Raw genomic sequence first — 8,543 nt, 5'->3', positions numbered from 1 at the left:
AAAAAAAAAAAAAAGATACTATCCTAAATGTAATAAGTATGAGATGGAAGAACTGATTTACTCCTTTATCACCTAGTATACACCAAAGTGCTGCAATGGTACAGATGAGAAAAACAAGCTAGGATTTGATAACACTATCTAGAACATGAACTCAAACTGTTAGCTCTTAGAATGTTCCACAGAGAACATTCACAATCAAATTGGGAGGCCAGGCCTAGTTTGGGATAACACTATAAATGCTGGCAGAATACAAAAAGTATCCACCTATCTCTTTTACCATATAAAAATTAATGTGCCCAGACTAAGTGAGGAAAAGGTCAGGAACAGCAGTAAGAATCAACTGTCAGTGAATAGAACAGAATGTTAGTGGAATTCCTGTAGTCAGTAAACCAGGCTCTTCCATTAATAAGACAGAAAGCATTTTCAGTGTCTAAAACTGTGTTTCCAATTCCAAAAAGACTCTTTGTGGAGAAGGCCAGAGGTCACTAGGATAAAGGTAACATGCTCCATTAGACCCTGACTTGTCTGAACAGACTGCCTTAAACTGTGTTGGGTAAGATGAGGGCAGGCTGAGAAGGGCATCAGGCTGAGCCTGTAATCTGCTATCCCTGTGGCAGACATTCTAGGACCTATTCTGCACTACATGCAGTAGTCATTCAATAACTCAGAAAGCTATTAAGAAAAATAAAACAAGCAGTGGTGGCACACGCCTTTAATTCCAGCACTTGGGAGGCAGAGGCAGACGGATTTCTGAGTTCAAGGCCAGCCTAGCCTTCAGAATGAGTTCCAGGACAGCCATGGCTATACAGAGGAACCATCTTGAAAAAAAAAAGAAAAAAGAAAAAGAAAAACAAAAATAAATTCCCCCCCAAAACCACAATACTCCCAAAGTAAAAAGCTTACAGGAGTTACCAAGTAACGCATGCCCTAATAATAGCTGGTTTAAAATATTCATTTTGATGCTGGGATTACAGCTCAGTGGTGGATCAAATGCCTAGAATAACAAAATTCTGAGTGTAATCCCCAGTACCTCACAGATACATCAATTTCAACTCATATTACAAACTCATGTGTCCTTTGAAGATTGAGCTCATTTCCATGTTTTATTCTCTTAAGGTATCAAAGTAACAGTTTATTAAGAAAACATACTTTAATGTAGGATAATTTTAATAAAAGCAACAAAGCCTAGGAAAACAAGCCAAAAGTCAATAAAAATCACAACTCTAATTCTAACATTTTTACATGCTACCATTTACTATAAAGTTCAGTCTCTAACTGTAAAGTACACTGTGCCATCCATTCATCTACTTGGAAGACCACAGACCATGAGTAAGCAAGCCTCCCCATCAGGCTAAGACACAAGCTGAGCACTGGTGAGTGCATGAATCATAAGGTTCCATACATAGAAACATTTCTGAAGATTGTTTTAAGCTGACCATTTCAGATGTTTACTAGACACTGAAGTTATTTCATCACAAAACTTCCATATATGAAGTATTTATACAATTCTGGAATGACAATCAAGAAACACTTTCTGCTAGAGCACCAGTTCTTAGGAGGCGGCAGCATCATACTCTGCAATGAACTGCCTGAGCTCTTTCACACAGCGCTCACTTATTTCGTATAAATTCTGCCTAAGTGCAAACTGAATGGACGTTTCTAAAGAAGGGTCTTTCTCAACCAACATTTTCACCACCATTCCGAAGGTCTCACAGTCTTGGTAGTAGGCTTGTTCGATTTCCTTGGTTTTTGACACTATTGCTTTACGGCGATTGGTTACTTGGTTATCTTTTATTTTTGACTCAGGTTCTTGTGACTGATCCATAAATTCTGCGAGTACAACTTCAAACTCAGAAATTTTAGGTAAGTCATTTTCATCTGCCATCCTTGGCTTTTCTACAGTTTGCCCGCTTGCAGCTTTAGGAAGTCCCTTTTCATCAAACCTTTTGAGTTTGTTTAAAATTTCTGATGAAGGAACTGTTGAAGAACTTTCTGTGTGTGTGTCTCTAGATGTTTTCAAAGACTTGCCAGGCCTCTTTTTATCTTCTTCTGGCTTTTCGTCACTGCACCGTTTGTAGGAGGAATGAGCATGCTTGGACTTCCTAGGCTCTGACCCATGGGAAGAATGCAGTTTGCTTTGTTTTGGGGAGTGCCTTCCACTGGATCCAGATCTGCTATGTGGGGAGTTCTTTGCATTTACACCTGATTTTCTGGAAAAACAGGAAGCCCCTTTATGGGGAGACTGTTGGTTTGAATAATGGGAAGAGGAGGAACATTTTCTTTTAAAGTCATCTTTCTCATCCCCGCACTCATGCTGTCGGCTTGCAAAAAGATCATCGCTCGTTTTCCTCAGGGCAGATTCATCACTGGAGACATTCTGAGGTACTTCATCATATGATCTGTTAGACCACATCTTGTCTCTTCTGTACACTGATCCTGGACGGTGACCAAGGATGACCGGGATATGAAGCATGGAAGGTTGGGCTAGCCACAAGCTCACCAAGACAATCAATCCTAGCAGTCCTTTGGATGGCCACTGAGATACTAGCTTCAAAATTCACTTGCACACTAGATAGGCTGGACTGTAGGAGACGAGTTTCAGTGTAAATTGATGGCTCCAGGTTCCAGAATGCTGGCACGCAGGCTGCCACAGGAGCAGTTAGAGGTCTGGTTGGCATGTGCTGGTGAGTAAAAGTTAAGTAAAACTGTCTTGTATTATTTTCTGTAGGAACAATTGATGGGCACCTTACAAACTCTGAAAGGTTAGTGTACACCTCTAATAGATTTATAAAACTTTAAAAAAGGAGCCCAGAGGATCAATACCTATCCATACCAAATCTTAAGACAAGTCATTCTGTAAACCTAACTCTCCCCAGGTTGGCCTTGTCTCTTCAATTTAAGATCTGTATCAGAAAAGGGCCTATTCCTCACCCACAATCCTTCAGAGTAATACTGTGCTGGTTATATCAACAAGAGTCAGCTGAGAGTAGTGCTGCATACCTTTTAATTTCAGCATTCAGGAGATGGAGGTAGGAGGAGTTCTGTGAGTTCAAGGCCAGCCTGGTCTACATAGCATGTTTCAGGGTTTCTCTGTGTAGCCCTGGCTGTCCTGGAACTCACTCTGTAGACCAGGCTGACCTTGAACTCAGAAATCCACCTGCCTCTGCCTCCATAGTGCTAGGATTAAAGGTGAGTCACCACCACCCCGCCCTAACCAATCTTTAGTCATAGGACCTAGCTCTGTATTCTTTTTTCCTATTAAGGTACTAGAACAATGGTTTTCCACCCTCCTAATGCTGCAACCCTTTAATACAATTCCTCATGTGTGGTCACCCCAACCATAAAATTATTTTTGCTGCTATTTCATAATTGTAGTTTTGGTGTTTATGAATTGTTAATGTAAATACCTGTGTTTTCTGATGGTCTTAAGCAACCCCTGCAAAAGCATCATTCAACTCCCAAATTTGTTGAAACTCACAGGCTGAGGACCACTGCACTAGAAGGAAGTAAATCTATCATAGAATTAAGACTTTCCTTTATGCAAACCCATTTACTCTCAACCCTGCCAAAAGCAGAATTAATGACATGATTCAAATGTAGGAGACTCCAGGTTCTGTAGGCTCTTCCCCAATACAGCAGCCCTCCTAAGTCACATCTACTCTTAGAAAAGCAAAATGCAGTTGCTGACCTTATTCCTATACTTTGCACATACTATTCCTGCCACATTTGTCTCTCCAAATCTGGGTCTCCCTGAATTAGAGTCAAGTTACAGAATCCTACTATATCACAGAGCTACAAAGTGGGGCTCTAAATATTTGCAGATGAAAATTGAAGCAAATAAATATCTGACTATTAATGTAACTCTTAATACCTTCAATAGAATCCCATAGGAAACTTCAAGAACTTGAACTAGAATGTCTGAGAATAAGGCAGAAGATACTCAGTCCTTCTTTGGTATCTGCTCTATGACTTCCCAGGGGTGATAGGATTTGTAGGTGTGCAAGTCCTTTCTGGGCAAGGATAGTGTTTACAAGTGGTCTACGTACTGCCTCCTATATCCCTCTGTCTTCTCTCCAGCCCCTCTGGTTCCTGTGTAGCCTCGCTGTCCTGGAACTCTGCCTCCCAAGTGTGGGGATTAAAGACTTGTGCCACCACCACCAGGCTCCTTTAGTCATCTTTTAACATGCTTGTTATACAAGCAACCACACTAAGCTTGACTACAAAGTACACATGATTAAAATACCAGGCAAACAATGCCCAGAGAGCTGGAGAGGCTAAAGATCTGTGAAATGGTAGGAAGCCACTGAAGGGTGTGCGCACCTACACACAGCCTCATTCCTCTTGATTCAGTGTAGTGCTTAACATACCTCAAAAATCAAATGGTACTTTTTGGAACTTCCTGGATTTTTCTGGCAGGACTGAAGGTAGAACTCAGGACCACTGTACGCGGCAGATAAACACCATACTACTGAGCTACATTCTCCAACTCACAATTGAACTGAATTTTTCCCCTCATCCACCGTTGAACTTGCATATATGCCAATCCATAGATATGGACCTGACTATGTACTAGAAACAAGTTCTGCAGATTATCATGAGCCTGAAGTTTAGGACTACGTGTAATCTGCATGTAAATGCCTAACTACGTCTCAGACTAAGTATGGCTAAAGTGAAAAATAATGCTCACTTCCTATTCTCTTTTTATGAATCCCTTTTTTCAATGTTTGAATTATCTCCCTAGAGCAAAATTCCCTTCAAATTGCTAAAAAATTTTCCCCACTAAACCGAATCTGATAACACAAGCCTGTAATCCCAGCAGCTGATGAAGGACTAAGACTTCAAGGTCATCATTTGCCAGCCAGTGAGTGATGCATGAAACCATCTCAAAACAATACTCCCTAGTACAAAAAAAGAAAATAAAGCAAAATAAAACCTACAGTTGTGGTTTTATTCAGTGAACAATAACAAAGTAGTAAACTAACTTTTCTAGTGCTGGAAACTGAAGCCAGGACTTTGCTCACTCTAAGCACACTCTACTACAGAGGCAGTACGTTCAGCTCCAATCCACAGAACTAAGGCTTTGAACTTGCGATCTTCCTGCCTTGGTTTACCAAGTAATTAATGGGCTGCACCACCAGGATTTGGCTTGTTAAATTCTGAGGCACCATCATGTCTGGCTGTCAAATTAACATTTTCACTTAGAGCACAAACTCTTGAGCCAGAATGATCAAGTTAAATCTTAGCTCAACAAACCATTAGCTGCTTGATCTTGGGAAAGTCATCTACCTTTCTTTGTTTCACCTGTACAATGAGGATAATAACCATATATCAGAACTCAGAACAGTGCCTTCTATTACTAAGATTAGACTCTGTTCATGACCACCTATAAATTTATGCTCCATGAGTGTTTTTTTTTTTTTCATATATTCCTCCTGAAATGACTAAGGTAATGCCATCCTGTTTTGAATGTATTTTGTCTTTCCCCTTCCCCCAACCCAATGTCTGCCTTGGCAACCCATTTGAGGTTACATCTAATATTATGCCCGGCCAGGAATGAAAGTTTACTCTGATCCTCGTCTAACTTTGACATAATTAAGGTCTTTGAAGTTTTTGCGTTTAAAAACTCTATCCCTGAGCCAAGAGCAAGAGATATTTTCAGAGGCACAAGCCCACTTATGGTCTCGTCATCAATAAAAAGGACTTAAAAAATTTTATTGGCTTAATCAGCATGGTTGTCAATAACTCTCTTATATGGATCATTACATTCCCATCTGTTAAGATTTCTGAGTCAAAAGTATCTACAAACAAGATCCAAACTGTCTTTGATGGTTAATCTACTCCAAACCCAAGTTAACTGTGTAAGGTTTATCCGTGTTACCTAATCTAGACTATCTGGTAGAGTGTTTGCTGACTGGTTCTATCATCAGCAGTGTACACACCACTCAGGGAAATCTCTTTTGCACAAGTCCAGATTTCTAGACTCAGTTCAAGAGTTTCATTTTCTCCCTTTTCCATTTCCTGTTACTCAATTCAGAAAGCCAGGGAAATCAGAAAGAAGCCCAAGAGTTATTCCTGGCCAGCCTGTACTACATAAACCCTTTCCCAACAAACAAAACAAGCCAGGCCTGGTGGCATTTAATCTCCACAGGCAGGTGTATTTCTGTGCATTCTCTGCCAGCCTGGTCTGAGTTATTGGGCAGTCACAAGTAGATAGAGAAACCTTGTCTCAACACCCCCTCCCCCTAATAAACAAGCAAAAAACAAAACAAAACAAAACAAAAAAACCCAAAAGTCTTCAGAGTGAGGCTAACCTGAGCTCCCTATCTGGTCACCCTTTGTTCTTGAGCTTTGTTATTTCCCATTTGTCAGTCCACACTAATATCATCGCTAAAGGATTGTTGGATTAGATGTCAAACTGCGTCCACAGATAGGTAAAAAGTTTGCTGACTGATAACAGCATTACTAACAGTCACATTTTACTGAATGCTGGCTACAGTATAGTTAGCATTTATAATGCCAGAGAGAAAGGGGGGGCAGGAAGGGTGTGTGTGTCTGAACAGGCCCGGACAGAGAACGGTTTTCCCGTCAGGTTTATGGACGATATACCCAGGCATATATCGTACACTTGGGTCGGGATACATCCAGTCTGCTTATAAAATAGCAGTGACAAAAATAAATAAAACTTCATTGGCACGTGCAGTCCATACCTAGAGATGAGAGGAAAACTCCTTCGTATTGGCCTCTCCTGGTGTGAAGTTGGAGCCACTCCAAGGACAGGACAATGGGCTTCCGTGGAGAGGGCCCAACAGCGACAGTTGAGGACGTGATAAGGCTCCCACTTTCTCTTCTCAACCAAAGTTAGGAGTTCGCCCCTTGCCCAGTTAAAGGTCCCCAGCTAGATACATCGTCTCTCTTAAAACACACACACACACTTTCTCTCTCTCTCTCCACACGCGCACACACACACACACACTCTTTCTCTCTCTCTCTACTTTCTTTCTCTCTCTCTCTCTCTCTCTCTCTCTCTCTCTCTCTCTCTCTCTCTCTCTCTCTCTCTCCTCTCTCTCTCTCTCTCTCTCTCTCCCCTTAGCACACGATTTTTGAGGTGTGAGTATGGGAATGAGAAGAGCTAAGCTCTAGGTCAGCCCCAGCGTCACTTTGGAGTCTGATGTTCCGTTATCCGCATTTCCCATTACGAACCCTCTGCCTTGGGACAGGAAAGTGTGTCGGATCTAGCCGACGTGGCGGACACCCATGGCCCGCAAGTGAGTGGAAACAAGATCCCCTTCTCTGTCACCACTCCAGCGGCGAGTGGCTCTGACCCAGAGCCCGACGCGGGCGAGGACTAGAGACCCGCGGTGGCGTGTGTCTTCGCCAAGCTACTGTCCGCAGCCTGGCCGGGACGCGCCCAGTGAGGGGGCCCGCTGGCCTGGGCCCACCCCGCCAGCGCAGCTCGGGGAGCGGGTTCAGTTTCGTCTCCCGCGCCGCACTCTCAAGCCAAGCGCCCTACCGGACCATTACCACCCTATACCGTGCCGAAGCTCACCTCGCTACTAGTCCTGGGACCCAACTCGACCACCGCCACACGCCAGGACCCCGCGGAAGTAGAGGGTAAGCTGCAGGGTTCACTTCCGGAAATAACCTAGGCCTCCGGGCCGACCACGATTCGCTCCCGCAACCATAGAGGAGAGACCGCTTTAAGCTCTCAACTCTGTGCGACCTCCCGGCTGCCTAGAGGGGCTGCTCTCGGGACCTGCGGGCGCATGCGCACCAACGCGACCCGCCCCTTCCTCTTTTTCGTCCGATCTAAGCACAGAAGTCACTGACAGCGGTCTGGAAGTTCCAGCTAGTTTGCGTTCCGGAGTTTAGCTAGCTTTATTCAGCCATCAGTCTCTCACAGTGCCCGTATGCACCATAATAAATCTCAACTTCACATTTACGAAGAAAACCACAGAAGCAGTGCTTAAAGTTTCATTTAGTCGGGCGGTGGTGGCGCACGCCTTTAATCCCAGCACTTGGAAGGCAGAGGCAGGTGGATTTCTGAGTTCGAGGCCAGTCTGATCTACAGAGTGAGTTCCAGGACATCCAGGGCTACACAGAGAAACCCTGTCTCGAAAAAAAAAAAGTTTCATTTATAGGGTCGGGATTTGGGATAAAATGGCGTTTTCAGGTTTACTCCGCAGCTATGCACCTTGATCTGGATCTGTTGAGGACTCAATGGTGCTGTGTTTTCAATCTATGATATTGTGAGACCAGGCTAGGCAGGCGGATCTCTGTAAGTTCGAGGCCAGTCTAGTCTACAGAGTGAATTCCAAGACAGCCAAAGCTTCATAGTGAAACTTAAAAAACCAAGGGGAAAAAGAGTTCCTCTTTCTCAGATCTGATGTAAACTGTAACCCTATTCAAGTGTTGTACGGACCCTAGTTCCTGCCCTTTCATTCTATCTTTATAAAAACGAGTTAGCAGCCAATTCTGTAAGCACTTTCTCCTATAAACCAGCAGGGGCTGCTCTCTCAAAACCCGATTTAGGATGAGACAGCCAG

General features: G+C 43.3%; 2 protein-coding genes and 1 pseudogene across 8 annotated transcripts in view; 1 reads left to right on the top strand and 2 right to left on the bottom strand.

Moving 5' to 3' along the window:
- The window catches only part of Bfar (bifunctional apoptosis regulator), a 37,878-nt gene extending 30,223 nt beyond the window's left edge, over positions 1–7,655 (bottom strand). For 2 of the 3 annotated variants that reach the window (XM_031363095.1, XM_031363098.1), the window contains exon 1: positions 7,547–7,655. The gene's annotated coding sequence lies outside the window, so the exon portion shown is untranslated. The remainder of the gene's footprint in view (positions 1–7,546) is intronic. The other variant, XM_031363097.1, reaches the window with a different exon arrangement.
- On the bottom strand, positions 1,077–7,775 carry LOC116085550 (annotated as a pseudogene). 4 transcript variants are annotated; one of them, XR_004116647.1, is made up of 3 exons: positions 7,547–7,623; positions 3,408–3,496; positions 1,081–2,681 (listed from the first exon to the last, which is right to left on the bottom strand). The product of XR_004116647.1 is annotated as a periphilin-1 pseudogene, transcript variant X2 (transcript). The 4 variants fall into 4 exon arrangements; XR_004116652.1 differs by lacking the exon at positions 3,408–3,496 and adding an exon at positions 6,640–6,707 and having other exon boundaries at positions 7,547–7,583; XR_004116639.1 differs by lacking the exon at positions 3,408–3,496 and having other exon boundaries at positions 1,077–2,681; positions 7,547–7,775.
- Positions 7,338–8,543, top strand: part of Parn (poly(A)-specific ribonuclease) — a 138,439-nt gene continuing 137,233 nt past the window's right edge. Inside the window, exon 1 of the mRNA XM_031363092.1 lies at positions 7,338–7,611. The gene's annotated coding sequence lies outside the window, so the exon portion shown is untranslated. The remainder of the gene's footprint in view (positions 7,612–8,543) is intronic.

The sequence above is a fragment of the Mastomys coucha genome, unplaced genomic scaffold, assembly GCF_008632895.1.
Source record: "Mastomys coucha isolate ucsf_1 unplaced genomic scaffold, UCSF_Mcou_1 pScaffold12, whole genome shotgun sequence".
In the NCBI taxonomy this organism is placed as follows: domain Eukaryota; kingdom Metazoa; phylum Chordata; class Mammalia; order Rodentia; family Muridae; genus Mastomys; species Mastomys coucha.
The sequence above is the reverse complement of the archived record's forward strand: the minus strand, read 5'-3'. Positions and strand labels throughout refer to the sequence as shown.